Genomic DNA, 23,744 nt, shown 5'->3' on the forward strand with positions numbered 1-23,744 from the left:
GGAATCACTCCAGTCCCTTGATCAATTTGATTGCCCCCACATATTCCTTTCTACAGTTCTATACGATTCTTTTTTGAAATGCAGCGAATAAAATTATATATTCTACAGTGTGGTCAGACCAATGACTAAGTGGATAGGTGTACATTTTGAAAGCCTTCTGCCCACAGAAGATAGCATCTTTCCATGATTCATTAAAGGATCCCAGTCTATTCCTGGCTCCTATATTTGCCTGAAGAAAGTGCCATTGGTTTAAAAGTCACTAACATTAGCAAGTAGATTCTTTAAAGCAGTGATATAGTCCTTCCAGATAATGAAGAAACCCGAAAAAATGAGGGTGTCCTTTAAATGAATCATTTAAAGGTACTGTGTTCCTGCTGAATCGTTTTTGAAGAATGCTTGCCCCTTATAAAAGTATTATAATATTGTTTCTTTCATTTATTTTTACTCTTTTTTTTAATAACTCCTAATGTGGAATTTTGTTTTTCTCCTTAGCAGCAGACATTGGGGTCAATAAGTCACATAACTCAGTGATTCAGCCTGTAATGGGCCATATGAGCCTAAGAACTGTCTTGCCAGATCAGACCAATTCAGTCTCTAACAATGGTCAGGAAGATTGTTCTGGAAATAATATCTAGGCCACAAACCCAGACATTTCATTTAATTTTCCTATGATATATTTTGCCTGCAAGAATCTGCTAAAATGATTAGGCTTATGAATTTGCTCATGGGAACACCTGAATACTCAACTGGATGATCTCCTTCAAAGTGTCTGAGACTTGTCCTAAATAAATTGCTGTAGAAGTATTTAATTAAATAGAGGAAATTCTGAAATTTCTTTTCTTACCTGATTTCTGTTTGTTTGTTTGATTGGCCAAAAGATATAGAAATCCTTTCTGCTTTTTCATAAAAGGAAAATTTGGGAAGGAGACCCAGATTTATTTTATTATTTTATTTATTACAACTATTTTATGCCTACATAGGCTACATGTAAATCATAACCTATATAACAAACACACATAATTTATTTTGTATTTTTTTAAGTTTGATGACTTCTTATGTGCTTCATGCCCCTTCCCTGAGATCTTAGACAGTATAAGCTAGATAGAATAGGTATCCAGTCCAGAAGTGACCATCTCACCAAAAACTGTCCTCTTCTTCAATAGTAACAGGTTTAAGCTCCTCCCCAGTTATGTTCCAAAGCATTATCTGGGTTATCTTCTCAAGATCTGCCAGGCTAACTTCCAATTCAAAATGAATCCAATTGACTTTATCAAGTTAATATTTCATAGAGGTCCTCTAAACAATTTTTCAGGCCATCATATCCTAAAAAAGGCATAGTTTAATATGAAAAGGGATCCGTGACAGCACTCGACATATGCAATAAGGTTGAAGAAATAACTATACTTCACTGTCCTGACTACCATACTATAAGTCACAGCTTTGACACATAGTCATGTCTAGTCAAATTCTCTTTTTATCTTCTATCAACTTCATTTCAGATATCCTTCTGGCACTTCATCGGTTCATCGGACGGTTTAGGTCCAATTGGACCACCTAATGGCAAAAGTATCAGCTGCGGTCTCGGAGTATCGAGACCGCATGTCCGTGTCATCGTGGCGTTGGATCATCCTCCAATTATTTTTTCCTTTTGGGGCAAGCCTTTCTTCATTGTGAGTCTTAGCTTTCCTCACTTCATCTTTACAGGATCGGGCTATTTGCTGATATTGCTTGAATTGGATCCACATCCCTATGGAGGATTCTGGTGCTATTTAACCCCAAAGTCACAAGAAAGTAGTCTGCAACTTACATGTCCCTTTAACATCATATCAACTGCTCCAAATAATAAATGCAACAAATATGAATACACTGTAGATTATTCAGGAAAGAGAAATTGAGACAGTTAGTGGTTTGGTAAGTAAGTTTTATAACAAAAAGATAAAAGAACTCCAGTAAGGCTGGAAAATATTAAAATAAAAGATTCTGTGACACAGAATGATTAGTGTACCCATTACCTACTACTTTACAAGACAAAGTTGAGTCAAGTCAAATTGAATTAAGTAACAAATATCAAAATAGCAATACAATCTCATTAAACAAAGAGAAAAGGGAGAAAGGAAAATAATGAATCACAAACCATTAGAGTAGAGATAAATCAGCCAGCAGATATTGCCAAAGTTAAAGCCAAAACCATTTTAAGTATCATTGAATCCTCCCTCCAAGATCGTAAGTAGTAATATGTTTAGCTTGGCTAATGTGCTCTTATGCAAAGGATGGAAAGGAAATTATATATGTAATTCAGTAAGAACAATCTACTACTGAGACCATCATTATAATAATGAAGTGCTTCATTTTTGCCTTTCTCCAAATCCAAGTTAAGAATTTGCCTAGGATGGCCCTCTCAAACTGTGACAATGTCGAAATTTGGGCTCATAGGACATAATACTGCAAGCCCAAGATTATGCTTTTCTCCCATGAGAAATAAACTAATCATGCAGGATTTAGTGGGAGAAAGAACAATCTGAGGAAATTAATCTTAGCCAACTTTATTTGGAACATTCTTTCATATAGGCCTCCATGAAGTAAGACAGAGTTCCAATCAGAGAGCAAACATTACTTGTAAGAACTTCCAAGTTGCTTCCAATGTTTTTTGTCCTTAAGAGCACAAACCTGACTTCCATAAAGAAAAACTCAGCACATTGGCCCTGAAGAATTGCATTGCTCCATGGAGAAGAGTGTTGCCACTGTGGCTATGAGACCGGAGGAAAGTTCATAGAGTTGGGCAAGCCAGAAAATATTAGATAGTTAATGTGCAAACCAAGAAGTAAATGACCCTGAGTCCAAAGAGACTCTTGAGCTCATACTTTGGAAGAATTAACTGGATTTTTTTTTTAGAAATATGAAGTCCACAATTCTCATCTGACACAATAATCCCCTGCAGAAAAAAGGAAATACCATAGTTTCATTTTCCTCAATTTGCTAGTAATTCTTTTAAAATAAATTAAAAACAGCCTCACCTCACTAAAAAGCCAGGCCTTTGGTTCTCAGTTGCCAGCAATTTATTCTATTATTTTCATAGGCCACCCAGGCACACAAACACTACAACACATGCAGCGGCGGATTAAGGATCTTTCGTGCCCTAAGCATTGACAAATCTTGTCCCCCTCCTTTGTACATACTGTACAAATGAAGCCAAGCTTCATGGGTCTTTTTTTCTTTCTCAACTTTGTTGTGCCCCCTTTGTGCCTGGCACCCTAAGCACATGCTTAGTCTGCTTAATGGTTAATACACCACTGAACACAGGTATTCAAAGGAGAGAAAGGAAAGGCAAATACCAAAACATGCATTAGGATAATGCAAATGGACAGAGCTTGGCATCATGGTATTTCCAGATCTTTTACACAAACACCAAGGCTGCAGAGCATCATACAAACCCTCAGTTTTGCATATTTATGGTGCACTCTTAGATAGGACAGGGATCTGGAAGCTTCTTATACAAGTATCTTAAAATCAAGAGAGAACACGCTAGGCTAGTTTCTAAGAATTGATAAATGGTAGGTAATTGGAAGTTAGGATTTATCCAAAATGGGTAGCTGTACAATTCAATCTTTAAAATTCAAAGACACAACTGCAGTGAATTAACATGTGCTTCGTCCTTTCTAAGCTTCCATCACTTTCAGTTTTTCATTCTCCACATATTAATAGCTTTAATGAGGTCCAATTAATATCTTTACAGTCTGAATTGTGGGAATTTAGCATTTTTTGCTTCCTACAGCAGCTTTTCTAGTCAGTTCTGAAAATGGTTACATTCTTCTGACTGAGAAAATAATGACCAAAAGACTCCCACTGGCTCTTGCTGAAGCAGGATGGCATTGTGTGAGTGTGTATGTTTGATTTAGTTCCCTGAACTCTCACATTAGGGAAAAAGAATGGGAAATCGGATAAAAGTCTGATGCTTCCCGTAATCATTAACAGTTCTGAGACATTCAATGGAATGTGTCTGGTTATTTCAGTAAAAATGGAGCTGATGAACTAATGACTTACCCAAGTGTTGCTAACAGAACATGATGCTAGATGGGAATGATGTGACGTCATCTCTTGGGAGGCAGCCAAAGAGCTTCTAACCAAAGAACTTTCTTGCCAGTCAGAAGTAATTCTACAATTATAACAAAAGGATGTTCCAAAAATGAAACAAAAACAAACAATTGGTTTTTATGCAAACCAAACTTTGTTCTCTGAACATATTTTAACTACCAAGATTCAGTCTTGGAACACATGAAATTAGTTCACTATACAAGTATACAGTATACTGCAGTTTTAAGATGGCTTAATAGTGATTCTCTGGTATCGCTAGAGGAGCATGGGAAAATGTCAGTACAAAATTCTCCAAATTGCAGTTTGTTAATGATGGGCAAATTATTCTTCTCATTTCAGTTTGAAATAGACTCAGTATTTCTGCTTAGTCTGTTTTCTAAAAGTTCTCTTCCAGTTACTAATATTAGTCTGTGTGTGCTAATAACATCATATACAGTACATGAAAGTTTATGTTATGCTGCAAAGCCAAAGTCTCTAGTATTGGCCAGAATTTAAAGAATGATCCCTTTTTTGCAAAACAAACAAGGAATAAAGACATCTAAGTGCAGAAGGATAATCAGAGGTTTGGAAAAAGAACAGGGAGTTGGAACCCAATTAAGATATATTGGGCAATTACTCTGCAACTTTTCTTCAATTGTTGTTGGGTCAAGTCTTCTGTTTTTTAATCTTTGCTCTAGCTTTTGAATCTGTTCCCTGTCTTCATGAAAAACTACAAAACTAGTACAATCTCAAGGATTTATATGAGATTTTAATAATGGCACAACTACCATCTCTCACAAAAGTGCTCTATAATTATTTGTAGATATTTAACTCTCAGATATATTCCACTGAAAAGATCTCAAACACCAGAGCTGGGAAAGACCTGTGCCCAAATTCGTTAGGTCTTCTTCTTCTTTACTTCCTCTTTTACTACTGGTGTCAAGGAAGTTTTGGTTCTTTTATTTATTTCTTTTATTCATTTATTTAGTTTGTGAAACATGTACGAGATAACAGGTGTAAGTATAAACATGGATATGAACACAGGAAATGGGTATGAATAAATGGGGACAGTAGGACAGGGATGATAGGCATGCTGGTGCGCTTATGCGTGCCCCCTTACAGACCTATTAGGAATGGGGTGAGGTCCATGGTAAACAAATTAAGGTTAAAGTTATGGGGGTTTGAGGATGTAACAACAGAGTCAGGTAGTGCATTCCAGGGATTGATCACTCGGTTGCTGAAGTCGTATTTTCTGCAATCAAGTTTGGAGCAGTTTACTTTGAGTTTGTATCTATTGTTTGCCCATGTATTACTGAGGTTGAAGCTGAAGTATTTGTTGATAGGTAGAACATTGTAGCAGACCATTTTGTGTACTATGCTTAGGTCAGACTTTAGATAGCATAGTTCTAGGTTGTCCAAGCCCAAAATTTCAAGCATGGTGGCATAAGGGATTCTATTGTGAGCAGAGGAGTGGAGTACTCTTCTCGTGAAATACCTCTGGACTCGCTCAATTGTATTAATGTTCTTGCTCTTCTGGCAGCCTGAACTAATGAACAAATTGATGCTGTTGCAATGTGTTTTTAAAGTTGTGTCTCCATCTTCTTCTTGGTCTGTCTCGTGTTCTTTGACCTCAATTCAAGTTTATATGTCTAAATTATCTCTACAGTACTAGAAAAACTGTTTGCCTGGAAGAAGGGAAGCAACTATTTGGATTGGAGACATAAGAGGCATATCAGTAGAACTTCTTGCCATAAGAATGACATTAGGTTGTGTGACAAGCATTTTTCCCAGATGCAGTGTCTGTTGTTGAAAACTGTGGCTTAACTACCTTGAATGTGTCAGATGCAATATGCATTGTAAGAGTGTAGGGAATGAGCATACATAGGTTTATATCAGAAGTGGATAACATTTTGGGGGGCCAAGGCTGCATTTGGTAGCTTTGGAAACAATTGGAACAATTGATATGTGATGACACAGACCAGGAAGAGGTCCATCATGCATAGAGACAAGGCTTAGCTTCATTTTTAAAACTACATTAAGCCATTTTTTGTCTTTATATTGCAATTTCAAGAGTTTTCTTTATACAAACGACAAAAAATTCAGTCATATGCGTTATTGGGGAGGAGGATGTTGTTTTATGGAATTCATGTAGTCTTGGAGCTCATGATTTATATACTAGTTACCCATCAATTTGGCTGAAGATGTCCAGGTGATTAAAAGTTGTCTTTAAAATGTTATGTGTTGCTTTTACTCTACAACTAAGGTATACACTCAAAGGTAAATCCCAGCATGTAGTAATCTATTTCTTAGCATGGCCATCTTTACTTTGTTGTTCATCAAGGATACATTATGGTGGACTGAAGGTCCTTCTATGATATGAGCAAAAAAGATCAGGCTTTAAAAAGATAAAATGTCTAGCCAAAAGTTCACTTTGGAAAAAACTTCCCTGTGCAATTTTTCTTAAGAACCGTAGAAAAGTATGATTAGCTTTAATTTCAGTATGACATTTTTGCTGTTATGGACAAGTTCGGGGTACCTTAATAGAGCAGGATTCTGTGAATCACCTAGGCAACAGCTTTAGGCTTTTAGTATTTCTTCTTTTATGTACACGGCATTGAGTTGGTCTTTGTTGACTGACTTCAGAATGTGTCACCTTTTCATATACCATTAATTTGAGATCTGGAAGACAGTTAAAGCACATTAAAAGAAAACAATACCAAAACAGAACATAAGATTGTTCAGGAGATACCTATTACACAGCTCTCAAAATCACTGAGACATTTCACAGGGACCAGCTGAGTCATGGCCATTTATGGGTTTTCTTGATAATAAATAAATAAAGTTCTCAAATGGGAATGTGTCAAGGCACTTCCCACAACCTAATACTTTCTAATCAATATACAATAAATTGGAGTCTAACACATTTGTAGACCACTAGTTTGGGATAGGGCATATCCATATACCTTAGTAGGTAGCACACAGAGGTCTTAGAAAGAGTTGGAAATTTCTGGATCCTTCTAGAAGGAATAAGATCAACTTCTATTTGCAAAAGGCCCATGTAGGATGCGCAACTGATGCAACATAGCCAAAGTCATTCTAGTAGTACAAGTATTGCTTCAGATTTTTGTATTTAATTTTTTCCATTGCAATCTCCCCAACTCTGCTTCTGAAGATTGGGGGAACCATTAGAAAAGCACTAGACTCAGGGGAGTTAAACTACAAGGGGCAGAAATCAGGTGGAAGGATGTTATATTAAAGGATTCTCAAGAGTAGCCAGTAAGGATTGCAGGCGACTACAATTGGCAGAGGTAGGAAAGTCCTACATCATAGTATGTTTCCTTTAGTCTGGAGAGCAAGTAGTATTTTAAAGGGCTTTTATTGTTACCACCTTAGAATAAGAAAATGATTCTATGGTTCTAAAAATGAGCCACTCACATTTTGTTACCAACATAAAGAACTTGCAAGTTAGATAACACAGTGTGCATGTTGATTGTTATATCTTCAGAAGTTCCTATATTTTTTAAAAAAAATACATAACTCCAATATTTAAAGGTAAGCATTTATTTTAAAAGAATACTGCAAGAAGATCATACTTCAGATTATAAGAACTGATGTTTTCAGAATACCAAGCTAAACATTCAGTTTTGTTTTCTTCTGCTGACTTTTGTTATTGTGGTGGTGGTAGTAGTGGTATTTCTTCTTTTTCTGATAGATAACTAGATGCTCTGGATTATCTCCATACAGAAATGCCTGTATACTGTCCCGAACCTATTAGAGGTTTGTGATTCATCACACCAGCAACTCATAATAAATATGTTCTCTTACAATGGGCTTACAATAGGTATCCTTTAAATAAGTTTATTTGGGCTTGCTTCAAATTAAACATTAATTCACTTTTATGTTGAATTTCTTTCTGAATTAATGTCTTACTGCATTTCCAGTGCTTGTACTAGGGTTATAATAAGATTCCGTAGAGAGCAGGGGTGGGTTTCAACTGGCGTTACTGCTAGTTTGCTCATGCATGTACATGCGCAGTTCAATGGAAATTGTTCTGCGTATGTGCAGGATTAAAAAAAAGATGGTGACGGCGGCAACCGGGTAACTGGTTCGGGGGTGTGGCCAGCCTGGGTTGCTGCCAGTTCTGCTACCCAGGCTGGCATACCACTACCTGTTCGGCTGAACTGGGCCAAACCGGTAGGAACCCACCTCTGGTAGAGAGTAAGGAAGAGGACCTTGTCAGAGATATGCATTATCCATTACTAGATCAACAAGGTCATCTTCATTGCTCTATACAAATCCAAAGGTCTCAGATCATGTTCTTCTTACCATATAAATCATTAGCTATGTGTAGTCTAGAAACTGGGAAGCTTGAACCACATAGTGGTATCCATGTTTCATGGCCCAGTACCAGTGGTGGGTTTCAAAAATTTTTAGAACCTCTTCTGTAGGTATGGCCTGCTTTGTGGGAGTGGCTTGCTGGCCATGTGACTGGGTGGGTGTGGCCAACTTGTAAAATGTGGTGAAACTCACTCAACAATACTCTTGCTTAGCAACCAAAATGTTGGCCCAGGAACTCTGGCACTGAAGTGTGCAAGTATGAAAGCTGTCAAGTTACAAGACCCTTGCACCCCTAACCCTTTAGAAAAAACTCCCAGGAGTGTTGAAACTTGACAGCTTTAAGACTTGTGAACTTCAACTCCCAGAATTCCTTCTCTCACTCTTCATCTTGATGATGTGCAGACAGGCAGGGGGAAGGAGCTGGAACCAGTTCTAAATGGCATTGTAGATTTGTGGAACCTCTTCTATAGAAGAGGTTAGAACTGGCAGGAACCCACCCCTGCCCAATACATTCCTTCATCAATCCATATCACAAATCAAGCTTGTTCCATGCATTAAAAAATGTTTTAGAAAACAGGCTGGTTTGTGGCCATGTTGACTGAGACTTCTTGGACTCTTGAAAGTAGTAGGTTGTATAGAAAGTTAATCCCAGAATTAAAGGACAAACCTAAAAAAATTACTTTCTTTTGCCTAGAAAGTAATTATTGGGATGAATCATTTGTGAGTCAAAAATATTTGTCTGAAGAATGCTTACTGTATTTCCCATAACTCAAAACTGCTTTAACAAGCTGATGATTATACCAAATTTTTGGAAGACTTAGGAAGGGAGGGAGAGTTCTGCTTATCAATGATTCATGGATTGCAAATCACACATGTTGATTTATTAGTTTCACAGTGATAAGGTTTAGTATCATCACTAATCAGATCATGTCGTGGATAGCAGATACGTAATTCAATACTGTTATACTGGGATGTCTATATGCTCCCTAAGCATTAATCAGACAAATAGTTGTGTCTCCCAAATGATTCATTCCAATAATCATTTTCTAAACAAAAGAAATTACTTTTTTTAGGTTTGTCCTTTAATTCTGGGAATAGATCCTGCCTTTAGTTTGTTTAAACTTCATTTTTTCCGATTTTTGAACCTACTAAACTCTTGTTCAAGTGCAGCTCTTACATATACACCCAATTCTTGGGTGTTGGCGTTGGGGTAGGGCAGTGGAGGAATACAACCAGTACACCCCGGTACGGGTGTACCGGTACCTTCTGGGAGCACCAGGTCCAGCCGCCTACCCATTCTCCTTAACTCTATTTGAGCTGACTGGGACATTTGCGCGCACACACGGGGCGTATGGTGCCTGCGCAACACTCCGCCGAGCATCTGGAGCATCGTGGGTGGTGGGTATGTATGTGCATGCTGTACACGTGGTTAACACCCGGTCCCGTTGCAGCATACCAGTTGCAGTGGGAGCTGGAACCCACCACTGGGGTAGGGGGACAATGCCTGGAATGTAATTGAATGTAACTGAAATGTATTCCTACTCGAAAAGTGGAGATAACCTTCATATTTAAGCTTTAACTCATATTTGCAAAGAAAAATGTAAACGACTGTTGCTGGATTAAGATTTTAATTAATGTTATGCTTGAAGGGCATTAATTGAACTGGTATTTCTGTTTTGCTTTATGCAAAGCAAATCCTCATTAGCATTCTTCATTTTGATGTTCTCCAGAGGCAATAGACTACAGTTTCAAGTCTCCTCTCTCAAATTTCAGTCAGGGTTTAAAAAATCATATGTTTAAACTGTATGTCTGATGTTTTAATTATATTTTCCTTTTTATTTTATTTTCTATCTACAATATGTGATTGCAAGAGTCAAACATAACATAATACCACATAATCATTTTCCTTTGATATTTGATACTGAATTGTTTTTTTTTCATTACTCCTGCTAAAACAACTTCATATCTTTGTATTAATCATGTAAGTGAAATTTGGAGGTCAAATAAGATAAACCCAATAGATAAATAAGATATACAAATTTCAGATTTTGCTGCATGGCAACATGACATATAGCAAGCATAGTTATTTAACATTGAAGGTTCAAACATGACTTCAGAAAATTTTCAGTCATGTAATGTATTGTATGACATTATGATGTTATGCTGAGCCAACAGTGATGAAGGGACTTACAGAGGGGCAAGTGCCCTGGGACAAGGATGAAGGTACTGGAACAGAGTGCTGTAGATGGGGATTCTTTTTTCTTTCATGGTGGATTCGTGGTGGTTGGGATTTTGTTGTGGGAGAGGTAGGGCTGGGATTGGGTTATGACAGAGGGAAGGCCCCAGGTCTGTTTCTCAAAGGAACAGCCAGCTTCTGATGATATTAATTCCCTGATTCTTGTTTCTCTTTGAGAATCTTCCAGCTCATTATTAGTTTTTAAAAAGTGGTAGATTTTATACAGGGAAAAATGAATAATGAAAATTTAACAAGAAAAACAGACACAGCCAAGGATGGAATTTTCATAGTTTAAATACTAGGCTGGTAATTCGGAACTATTGCTGGTTATATGCAGAAATGATCTAAATCTTCACAGATGTATAACATCACTTTCCAAGTCTTCAAGCTATTTCATTCTTCATCTTTAAATGTAATGATTGGCGGAAAGCACTCCTACAATCAGTTCTCAAATTTTAAAAATCTGGACTAAACAGCTAATAGGGTTGCAAGGGGAGGAACTGCAAGAGAAAATTTGAGGGGAAAGGAGGTGGATTTACTAGCTCAGAGTCTTAAGTTTACTGTAGAGAAGGCATTATATTTGAAAATACACCTTGCAACTTAGGAAAGTGTGGAAAATACATCTGGCAACCTAGGATCTCTGAGGGAAATGGGCTAAAATAGATAGATAGATAGATAGATAGATAGATAGATAGATGGATGGATGGATGGATGGATGGATGGATGGATGGATGGATGGATGGATGGATGGATGGATGGATGGATGGATGGATGGACAGACGGACGGACAGATAAAGCAGTGTTATTGATAGATATTATGTGATAGGTTGATACGGCATTTTCAGATATTTATAACCAAAGGAAAAAGCACAGGGGAGGTAGTAAAAATAGGACACAATGTGCAGGAACATCATCTATTTTAATCATCTCTCTGCAGATGAAAATGTATCTTTTCATACAGTGTCTTATCAAGTTTGTTATGTATAAAACAAACCAGCTATTCAAGCAGATGCTGGATCAGCAGGAATCTCCAGTGGTAATTTCATGTTGAGTGCCCCAACATTTCCATTTTCCTAAGTTGGAAACCTGTTAGAAAGGTTGCCTATTTGTTCTCTTGTTGGTCTGAGTAGCTGTCTCACTAACAAATCTTCCAACACATCATAAATATTGGGGGAAATGCTTAGGTGAGCTAGCAGATAAAAAAACCAACTAATCAGATCATATGCTCCAGCAGACATAGGATAGCCAGCACAAACATACATTGCTTGATTCTGACACACTGGTGTTGACACTGTTGTGTTTGAGCATGCACCAAACAGGTGTAGCAATTAATCAGGGAAGACAAGGTTACACATAGGAATGTATAAAATGTTTCAGGCTCAGAACAAAGTTCAGATCTTTTTGAATGATAGCATTTTGTGGTTTCTGCGTAAAGAAAAGAATATCTAATTATGACTTCCTAACATGTAACATGTTCTTAACTCAATGTATATGACGGAAAGTTTTGTTCTGATGCAAAACCAAAACACTCCGCTTTGAGTTTTGTTCCGGCATAGCAGAGCCAATTTAGACTATTCCAGCAAGATGTTTTTGAGGAGACCATTTTGTCCTGAACTCTGAAAACGTCATTGACTGTATCATACAAGCTCCTAATTCTGGAGGTTGGAACTATGTAAGCTATGATCAGTTACTCAGTGTTGATTTATAGTCATCCAGTTATTACTCTATTTACATAACAGGACAAGCTTTATATCATGTCAGCAGTTGGTATAGGACACTAGATGACGCTATATCAGTAATGGGAAAATTGACTACACACTATAAGCTAATGTTTTTCTCTCAAATGCTGTGTCCTATCACCTGTACTGGAATAAAATTCAAAGGTGAAACCATCTGATTTCTGAATATGGAATGAGAAGAGAGCATGGACCATCTCATTCTTTAGTAACAAAATTCCTTGAAAAAACCTGATTCATTGTGATCATTTTCACAGCACTCCATTCTGTTGGCATTTGGTTCCTTCCTTTGGAAATCTGTAGCCAAAAGCTTATGACTTGCACTCAAAAGAAATGAAGATAGTGATCTAATCAAATAATCTCATTATGAATTATTTTCTTATCTTTCAAAGCAAGCCCTCATATCCACATAATATCTGGTGGTTTAGGACATTAAAAGGCATTTCGCAGCCTGTTATTTCCACAAGTGTTGGGACCACAACTCCAATAAAACTATTAAATTAAAGAAAGTTGACCTACTTGAAAGGGTTTGCCCCAAATTTGTGCTGAATGAATAATGCTGTCCTACCTCCAACTTTCTAGGAAGCTTTTGTAGTGGGAAGATGTAACTGTGAAACTTTATTTTATATTCAGGAAAATGTGTCACTTTATTGTCTCATATGCTTAGATATAAAGTAAAGTCAAGCACGTATACTGCTTGTTCATACAATACACTGTTTGGATCAAAGCCCTGGCACTTTACTTACCGTTGATACAATGCCTAGCTACTGCAGGTTTTGTAGAAGTAAACAGCAACATTCTACACAGAGCACATATCCTACTATGAGTTATGGCCTGAATGGTTATGAGCTCAAAATAATAATCTGTCAAATTATTTTGCGGGACAGAGGATGGCGGCAGTGAGCAATAATAATCTTTCCAGATACCCACATTTCCTGACAAAATTTCTTTTTAGATTAAGAATATTTTTGTAGGCATGTATAAACAAACTACTAAATTGGAAACAGAACTTAAAGCAGGGATTCTATGCTGGTGTTGCCTGTATCCCAGGCTCTAATAATAATAAAAGCAAGCTGTTTCCTCACTGTGAGAAGTAAGGGATCTTCCTAGCATAAGGTTATTGGCACAGATGGACCTCTCACTTTGCCTCAATGTTATGTAGCTTCCAGTTGGATCGTGCATTTGCCTTGTTATTAATCTTGCATTATATGGAAAGAGAAAACTTTCTGTGCTGGTCTGGATTCTATTAGAAGATGGAATTTCCTAGTACACCATAACTCTCTCCCTCATGGTTGAAACCAGCAAACTAGAGCCACAGCAGGCTTTGAGCATATGCAAAAAGTTGCTCCAGAATCCCAGACATTTAATCCCAAGTGATACAAAATGGCTTCCTTCCAGTCACGATGTATTGTTTTTTTAAGGAACTTCGTTCAGTCAGAAATTACGATACTTCATCTGAATGCAGAATGACCAGCAAATAAGACATTGTTCAGCTTCACTCCTTGCTTACATTAATAATTCACATCACATGTTAATGTTCCTCAATACTTTCCAAATAATTAAGTTTCTCTGATGAGATTATAATAAATTTATAATTTTGCATATTTAAAGATGAGCAGACTCCTGAGATTATGGATTTTTAACCCCAAATTATTGACAGCAAGGGACACACAGAATGTATTAAACAGAAATGTTCAATTTAAGTGAAAAATCCAATATTGTAAAGAGAAGCTGCATTTGTTCACTACCTGAATATCCTTCTCAGGTAATCAGAGCAGAGATGTGCAATAACTAGAGACAGGGGAGGCATGGCCTCACCAGTCATGAGGAAAAGGAAAGAATTTTAAAGAATTTTTTAAAAATAATTAAAGCCAAGGTAGTTGCTACCAGATTCTAAGTCACAGTGACTTGGAACAGTGCTTAGTGTTAACTATAGGAGGAGGCCAGAGAACTAGGGGCCTCTTTTGCATAAGGAATTTTTCGCCTTTTAAGAGTTAACCAAGGGTTAAAAAGCGAAGAATTCCTTATGCAAATGAGGCACCTGTTCTCTCGCCTCCTGTAGAGGGCATTTTTAGAGGCTTTTTAGAGTTCTCTGGGAGCAACTAGCTCAGTCTGACTCAGAGCTCTGGCCTTTCATGAGGGCAGAGTTGAAATCCTCTCGGAAACAGCTGGAAAAGGTGCGTGTGTGAGGGGGAGGAATTCAAAAAGTTTGATTGCATGCAGAACCCTCGTTGCCTTTTCAAACACACACACAGACACACACACACACACACACACACACAGCTGGATAAAAGTATATAAGCCCAGCTTCACTGAAAAGGCAACGTGATTCACCTGCAATCAAAGGCTCCGATCAGAAGGCAGCAGGGAAAGGGGGGGTATGGCAGAGGAGCTGCTTTCAAGCCTTTGGAAAATATATCCAATCCAACTTCTGTGTTTGTGTTTGTTTAAGAGTGAGAGAGGGATCCACGTTCTCTGTGTGCGTGTGTCTGTTTGAGAGAGGGGGGAGGGAGGGAGGGAGGGAGGAAGGAGGGGGAGGGAGAAGAAAAAGAATGGGAAAACTTATTTTGCAAGGGGGGGAAATGCTGTCGCTTTAAATCGGAACTGAGCATGCCTGGCTGTGGAATTCTGGGAGTTGAAGTCCACAAGTCTAAAAAGCTGCCTCACCAGCCATAAAACTCACCTCACGTCACTGAATCAGAGTATAGCATGGACCACCAGACTGTTAACCAAGTGCTGCTTCCTTTTATTCAAAATCATAGAACCAATATCTTACTTTTATTTATTTTATTTATTTATTAAATTGGTTTGCTGTCCTTCTGTGAGGTGATAAAAACTATATCTGAGAGAGAGAGAGGAAAAAATCATAAAGTTGATACAGATCGATAAACACTAAAATTATAATAAAAATAAAGGTTATAGCTAAAAGATGGGGAAGGAGAGCAGAATGTAAGGGATGGGATCTGATATTTGCCCATCAACCACTTCCGGCATGATAGTCCCCCATTGGGGCCTCAAGGCTCTTGAGGAAGGTCATGAGGGTGAGAGCTAATCTCACCTAAGGGGGCAAGATATTCCAAAGGGCCAGGGACACAGCAGAAAAGATTCTTCTCTGGGACCCAGCCAGCCAGCTAGAATTCCCTGACCAACCAAACCGTAGCACGTCTCCTCTGCCAGCACAGTTGGGACAGGCCAGTCCCAGTGCAATGGGATGGATGGTTCCTTAAGTAGCTTTACACTTTACCATAAATATGAGCCATGGTGGCGCAGTGGTTAGAATGCAGTACTACAGACTACTTCTGCTGATTACGGCCAGCAGTTCGGCAGTTCAAGTCTCACTGACTCAAGGTTGACTCAGCCTTCCATCTTTCCGAAGTTGGTAAAATGAGGACCCAGATTGTTGAGGGCAATATGCTGCACTGTGAAGTGGTGTATAAGTTTAAGTGCTATTGCTATGATCTTATATTGAGAAAATGTCAAAAATAGTCTAAAATAACTATTTTTAAAAAAAAATGTAAATACATTGTTTTTAACATTTTAGCTGTAAATTATAAATTATAAATTATCTTAAATAACCATTGGTTTAAGATAAAATAATCTGCATATAACAAAACATTACATATCAATAAAACTGAAAGCGTTTCAAAGCAGACAGAAAGCCTCCATCTTCACACAATGCATGATTCATTGATCAAATCAATTTCCATGAAATCTTTCAAAGGCCAATGGCTAGTTTGGTATAGAATGGAAGGATATGAGGTGAAATAGATCACAGATGAGTCATTTGTGCAATGGCTGCTAGCAAGGGTGGTCCTACACTAACTACAAGCAGCTGTTGCCCTAAGCCAGTGGTTCCCAAACTTGGCAACTTTAAGACTTGTGCAGAGCTGGCTGGAGAATTCTGGGAGTTGAAGTCCACAAGTCTTAAAGTTGCCAAGTTTGGGAACCACTGCCCTAAGCTAACCATGCAGTTGGTGTCCCACCCCAAACTCCAAGAGTGCCTTCTTTTCCTTGAAATTTGGTGCTCTGCTGAACCTGGAAGCCTAGGTGAATGGATGGGACAATGTCTAGCTACTAGTCAAAATGAATGTGGAACTTTTCCTTTCAAAGGCAATCTTTCACTGAACATCACTTATTGAAAAGCAGAAGAGGGAAATATTCGCATTGGCTCCTGGAATTATTTTGCCTGAGATTAAGCAGCAGTGTGGTGCCTCCATTACATACCAAAGTGAATGTCCATCAAAGCCATTCATGTGTGCCATTATTCTAGCGCTTTCTTTCTTTTACCTGCTGTGCCCCCCTTCCCTTTCTCCTCTCCCCCTCCCACTGGGAGCCCCATCCTGCTCCCCTCTCTCTTTCCTCCTCCTCCTCTCCCCTTTCTTCGCTGGCTGCTGCCTCGCCCCCCGCCTCCTCCGTCCCCACCACTGTGTCCGACAGAGGCTTCTCGCGTCTATGGTGGACATAAATGCAAGACGCCTCTGTTGTTGACAGATGTGGGGATGCTGCTTCTCGCCGCCACCACACTCTTGCCTCACTAACTGTAAACTTCACCGCATGTCACTGCAATAGACATTCAGAAGTCAAAGACACAAGGAACAGATTTTTCCCAAAGCAGGGAGTGTTATTTTAATCCTGTATATCTTTTTCCTTGGCAATCAGAATTATGCAAAATAATAGCATGCAAATTGCTTGATTAGCCTATTTTTCATTGGTTGCCATCATCCTGTCCTTTAGCTAACCCCTTTTTGTTCGAACCTGCTCTTCTCTGTACAATTTGACACTCCTGATAGATACCGGATGTGATTCTACTGCCTGTCAATCGCAGGATACAGAAAACCTGAGTGACTGGCACAAGTGTGGCATGCTTCATTCTGAAGTAGTCACCTCACTTGAACTTCGTCCATTGAAATATGGGGGTGGAGTACCTCTTCCATCTAAATAGTAACCAATGCCAAACTTACAAATCCTTCACAGTTTTTGCTCAGGTTCTGTTCAGAGTAAATGTGCATAAAATTTGCTCCTTTTGCACTCATTATTTAAATCAGTGAACTAAAATAATAAGATGAAATAAAAAGATTATTTAAATAATAAGATGAAATAAAAAGATTTTTAGCAATGCATTTTTTTAGCCTGTAGGCTGTTTTGTGGCAGATGTGTCTAACTAGTGTCTTTTATCAGTTTCCTTCTATTAACTGTCAGGCTACTGTAAGATAAATAGAATTTCTGTCACTTGCACTTTCTTTGCTTCCTCTAATGGGAATAGAGATGGGAAAATTGGAAAGGGATAAGGGGAATGAGAACTACCTTTAAATAAAAAATATGAATGCATGCTGAACAATCTTCCAGAATCTTATTTAAGAAGAAAAGGGGTTTTTTTCTTTCTTCTTCTTAGTGTCATTCTCTCTTTCCTCATCTTGTCCCTAAATGGCCCACGCTGGAAAAAAAATCTGCTAGCAGTTGCTCAACTGGAATGAGGACAAGTTGTTTTCAGTGCCCCCCTTCCAAATGCTTGTGTTGTAAGTTCTGTCATGACTAGCCTCTGGAGACGTATCTGAACTAAATTTTGGACGCTTCTCTCAGCATGCCACTTTTCTCTTCGGTCCTATCAAGAACATTGCAAATCCAGCAGGAGCCAGAAACTGATAACAGTAACCTAAGGGCAGATGCATCCTCTTTCTCCTGCACATCGAAAAAAAGTCTTATTCATCTCAGATGTTGCAGTGGCCAGGGAGTCAAATCCCATTTCAAGTTTAAGGAACGGTGATGAACGAGATAGGACAGAGCACTGATGATGAGCCACAGATGAACCTTGTATGGTCATCACTTAGCAAAAGGCAGTAGAGACAAAGGGTGGGTTGCTTAGATAGAAGAATTGGGTTTTCAGTGAGCTTACAGACCAGATAGGAAAGTGGAAAGTCCACAAGGTAGATTGAGTTGCAGGTTGGAGACTTCCCAGTCCTGTGCAAAATTGTCTTTCTATGGTATGGGGCTGAAAGGACATGATATGCTAAACCTAAGCAACCAAATCTTGCTTGTTAAAGTGGTTCTTCAACATGTTATCTTGAGCTTTACAAGCAAAGTTGGAATATACATGCAATGCAAAGAAAAAGCTTCAGCATACCATTTTGGAACAATATTCACAAGCAGCTGCCAAGGGAAGTGTGAGCATATTTTAAAGTTGAAAAAGACAGCTACTATTAATTACACCTCCTACAGCTTTCCCATCAGCTGCTGAAAAATCTCCTTAGCTAACCTGAGAGTTTGATTTTCTCTCCTTCGCGTATAGCTTCAGGCACCAGATCTAATGAGGTTTTTTTTAATCACTCTTTTGCACTATTAATCAAAACCACATGTATTGCAACAACTTGCCATTTTTCAATTTTAAATATTGCTAAAAGCTTTACTTACTGGGTTCTACATTTGGTTTTGTACCCTTTGTTTTACAACATTCAGTGACATCTATTTCTTTACAGATCCACTTTAAGCAACTTCTTTGTACTTTTAAATATTTTCTCCTTCTTCTTTTTAATTTGTGTTGTCAGTTATCATCTTTCCTTTGCCAATACCTTCCTCTTTACTATATCTCATTAATTTTTTTAATCCTATTCCCCCCTTTTTCTGATATCTGCCGCTTCTTCCCCTTCTTTCCTTAAAGCACATTTTAAAATATGCTCTTTGATATCTGGTTTCTTCTGTTTCTCTCTCTCTCTTTCTATATGGTCTTGCCAGTGCATATATGTATTTCCTTATGGTCACTTTTTTTTCTTTTCTGAACTTTTATTATTTCTACTCCTTCAGTTGGTTTTAGTTTTGTTAAAAACCCAGAGTTGCTTGGCAAGTGAACAACAATATGAATGAAATTTAAAAAAACTTTTGGTGAAAATGTATTTTTATTTAATCAGTCTATAACAGTGTTTCTCAACCTTGGCAACTTGAAGATGTCCGGACTTCAACTCCCAGAATTCCCCAGCCAGCATTCGCTGGCTGGGGAATTCTGGGAGTTAAAGTCCAGACATCTTCAAGTTGCTAAGGTTGAGAAACACTGATCTACAACATCCAGTCATATTGCTCAAAATCATTGTAATAATTTTTTGGAACATGTGTCCACCTCTCTCATCTTTTCCTTTCCTTTTGCATGTTCTTTCTCCTTATTCAACTCAGTTATAAATTTTAGTTTGGAATGCTAAACAAAAGTATTTCATTTCTGTGTTGTAATTTATAACTACAGCATTCTATTTTTCTGAGGGCCAACTTGTAGGGCTGTGAACATATAAGTGACAGCTGCAGTCTACCCACAAATTGCATCCATGCAATCAGGATCACATTTGTTTAGCCCTTAGGGATGATACAAGGAGTGGCAACCACAAAGACAGGCAGGAGTTCAGGAGTACTTAGGGTTGCTTTTAATTCACATTTTTCTTATAATTCCATTTTTCCCATCATTTGTACTGTTCTTTTGAACTTGACAGATGGTGCCAATCTCCACAACCAGTAGCTTCCTATCTGACAGATGGAATAAGCTTCCTTGTGGTGGGCCAAATATGTTTGGATAGACCATCGCAGACAACAAGCTCAGTTTTGGCAAGGTAATGAGAACTGACTGGACTTTTTGATGATGTCACTGAAGGTTTAAAACCTAGTAATGCTTAAATGTAATATAAACAAAGGGAAAATGAACTTCCAAGAAACACTGGGCAAAATGTTTGATTACACCAAGTCTTGCAGAACTCTTTGGATGACTAGCAGAGGTGGTATTCAGCCAGTTCTGACAGGTTCTGGAGAACCGGTAGTGGAAATTTTGAGTAGTTCAGAGAACTGGCACATAGGCTGTAGTGCCACTGCCTCCTCCCAGCTGATCTTCTTTTGTTGCCCTGAACAGGGGAATGGATCTGGAAAGCAGGTTAGTGGGGTGGGGAGGGAATGAGAATTTGCAGTAACCTTCCCCCAGGAGTGGGAAGGGAATGGGGATTTTGCAGTATTCTTCCCCTGCCATGCCCACAAAGCCACGCCCACAGAACCGATAGTAAAAAAATGTGAATCCTACCATTGATGACTCAACTTTTATATTAAAGAGTAGGGACAAAACTACCAAGACCTGATATAATCAACTGCCTGTAAGTGTGGTCCATAAAGCCTCAAATTAAAATGTTACCACATCACCTAGACTTATCAGTCATAATTTTATTAGTCTCAGACTCTGATTGCAGGATAATCATCTCCTATGTAGGATTATATATTACTAGCATAAAAAAATAAAGTAACATATAGGACTTCTTGCATTGAAGTATGAAAAAAATGAAAGTAACATATAGGACTTCTTGCATTGAATTATGAACTAAATTATGATTTAGCTCCAAAATATCCTAGCATGAGCAAAACATATTTAGGTTTATGCAAAAGGAATCACACTGCTTTCCACCAAGAATACATTCTATTGCCCAGAAAAAGTACAGAAACTCTTTTTAGCCATGAGAAGAAGAAAAATCCAGAGGTTCTTAGTGTGCAGAAACTTTGAGAAGGCTTCTCAATGATGGAAGTCTTTGGCTTTTCAGGTTTATCAAGGCAAGCACTGTTGATGTATCTTTCTGTCAAGCTGCCCAAATCAAGTGGAAACCAAATCCTAATGCAACTTTTGTTCATCTTTTAACAAACCTGTTTTGGTTTAGTATTTTGCCATTTGCTTTATTTCATGCTGTTCCATCTTTATTTCTCAGGGTTTTCTTCCAATGAATAGCTGCCGGTAATGTGCATAACTAGTAGTAAAGCACTACATACCATCTTTGTTTTCTGTGGTTTTCTTTTAAGGATGTTGTTTTCTGGTGTGTGGGTTGTGTTTCAGTAAATCCTTGTTGATTTTAGCATTGTTTTCCCTTTAAATCTGAAAGAATTCTTTATTAGAAGTAACAATAGCTGGTTTGGTTTTTTTCCCCTTTTTTTAAATTCTCTACTGGAAATTCTCAAAAAAAAATATAGATGTACTAGATTTTAAATAAACCATACATCCTCTGTATTTCATATTGTCTGCTAATTTTAACATACACATGTACTTCAACTTGTTAATAACTTGAATTCTTGAACCAATTATAATTCTGTACTTGAAATTCTTTAAACAGATGTTTATTTTTACCCCATTCCAGTGAACAAATTTAATCACAAAGATTGAAAGAAAACCAATAATAATACAAAATCAGAAATAAAGGGCTAATCACAAGCAAATTATAATTATCTGAACCTTCAAATTAGGGAAAACAAGGGAACACAATTTGGCTGACCTTTCAAAGTTCTTCCCAAAATTTCAGGGCAGAGAAACACCGTAGTGGCTTATTTCGATTTCTTCAGAAGGAGGATAAATTATTTGATAGTTTAGCAACAGTAGGATTGCATTACAAACAGGAAAAAAATCTCTCGTAATGTTCTCCTTCAACATAAATTATGTTGCCAGAAAAATTTCATACTACTGGAAAGAGATTTATATAGTGAAGCATTCACATATCTCTTGGCTACATCTCCCTCACTAAGTTAGCCCAAGTGTACCATACTCCTTTCTTGAGAATTTCTGTGAAATTGTCTTCTTTAAACAAATTTTAACAGCAACTTTCTTTTCAAGTTAAATGAGAAAAGCTTCAGGAGAATTTTTCTATTAGACACTATTCAAAATATAATTGAAGGACCACACTACTAATTATTTAATTTATCCTTACATAACTTTTATGTGCGTACTATACTGTCATGCAGCATAAGTTAAAATTTCTAATTTGGGTGTCAGAATGTTACAGGACACTTCAGTCAGAAATGAGTCATAAGCAAGCACAAATCTATGTTCCCTTTCCCTTTAATTTCTGTTTTACAACCTTGATCCCTTTATTCCAAATTCTATCTAGAATAAGATAGAACAACTTAAAACAATAATTATATTGTGCTAAATTTATAAGCACAACACCTGGGTAAGAAAATCATTTTTAGAAGTATCCACATTAGGATGAAGAGCATAATTAATTTTGGAAAAAATAGCATTACAGCTTTTTGACACCAAGCCTAACTTAAACAACTTTTTTATCCTCTCGAGAATCTGCTTTATTTAGACCTTCAGAGCTACTGGTATTAGAACAGACTTCACTCACTTACACCCTCAGTGACAGGATTGGTTTAATTATTCTATAACAATTCCTGAAAATGTGGGTTCTGCTCTGCGTAATTCTGGCTCAGGCAGTTATACAACAGCTTCTGGCAATTTACCTCTTTGTTGAACAGGCCTAGTACAGCCCTGCTGAATATTTAACCTAAAACTTCCCTTTCTTCTCAGTCCAATTATACTTGTTCCACCCTCATTGACTAATGAGAATAATTGATCCTTGTCCTCTTTATGACATTCCTTTATGCTTCCTGTTCTCGTGGGCCCCGTCCGTTCTTCTACTGAACTTGGCAAGGGACGCCAAGTTATCTTAACCTTTCCTCTTGGATGACATGCCTTGCCAAACACTTTTAATACCATCTCTCTTGCCTTCTTCCAGAATCCTTTGAGCTCTTTACATGATTGGCTAAATTGCTTCTTTTTTTTTCTTTTCTTTCCTCACAAAGGTTTAGAGTCCAGATCGGATTGTTGCTTCCTTTATCATGTTAAGCTCTAACAGTTGCAACAATTACTTCAGCAAAATGACTGACCTCCTACTAATACCAAAACCCCAATTACTGCCAAAATGTTTAATAGGCATACGAAATTGTACTCGGAATATTCTAGAGGAAGGGACAGATTCACTCAGATGAAGCCATAATTATTTTATTTTATTGCCTGGTATATACTTTTTTCCACGGATTAAAATTTTACTCACGTACAGCACAGCTGTGTTGCTATACCTCGCTTTTATTTCACCCTGACTTCCTTCCTACTTGCTTCTGTTGGCCCCTTTTCCACATCAGTGACATTTTCCAAATATTTTCCAACATTGCTAACATTTGTTTGGCAGTGAGAGTACTGAACGTTTTACAGACCAAGATTGAACATGTTTCCTCAGAAATAAAATCCTATGCAGTTCAACAGAGCTTACTTCCTAGTAAAAAAGACTATAATTTGAATCTTAAAGTCTTTTCATCCTGGTGCTTTGGGGTTAGGCTGGAAGGACTGTTGCAGCCTAACACACCAAGGAGGTGCCAGGTTGTGTCCTTCATTTCTTATGTGTTTATTGAAACAATGTCATCTAATGGGACCTAGGATGTGTGCCATTTCTGCTATGAAGCCTGTCTTGTGGAACAGCATCCTCCATGAGATTTAGATTGTCCTAATCCTGCTGGTTTTCATGACCTGGCCTTTCTCTTGGGCACTGAGTTCAGGATGCTACAGGGAACTGATAGCAATGACTTTGTTT

General features: G+C 37.9%; 1 long non-coding RNA gene across 4 annotated transcripts in view; it reads left to right on the forward strand.

Annotated features, from left to right (window-relative positions):
- Positions 1-23,744, forward strand: part of LOC106542443 (uncharacterized) — a 115,296-nt gene that overhangs the window by 24,766 nt on the left and 66,786 nt on the right. For 3 of the 4 annotated variants that reach the window (XR_015698207.1, XR_015698206.1, XR_015698210.1), the window contains one exon: positions 19,851-19,967. This is a non-coding gene — a long non-coding RNA (uncharacterized LOC106542443). Of the gene's footprint in view, positions 1-1,499; positions 1,671-19,850; positions 19,968-23,744 lie in introns of all 4 variants that reach the window. The other variant, XR_015698209.1, reaches the window with a different exon arrangement.

The sequence above is a fragment of the Thamnophis sirtalis genome, unplaced genomic scaffold (genome assembly GCF_051295495.1).
Source record: "Thamnophis sirtalis isolate CommonGarterSnake01/CBP01778 unplaced genomic scaffold, rThaSir2_p1.2 scaffold_1, whole genome shotgun sequence".
NCBI classification, from domain to species: Eukaryota; Metazoa; Chordata; class Lepidosauria; order Squamata; family Natricidae; genus Thamnophis; species Thamnophis sirtalis.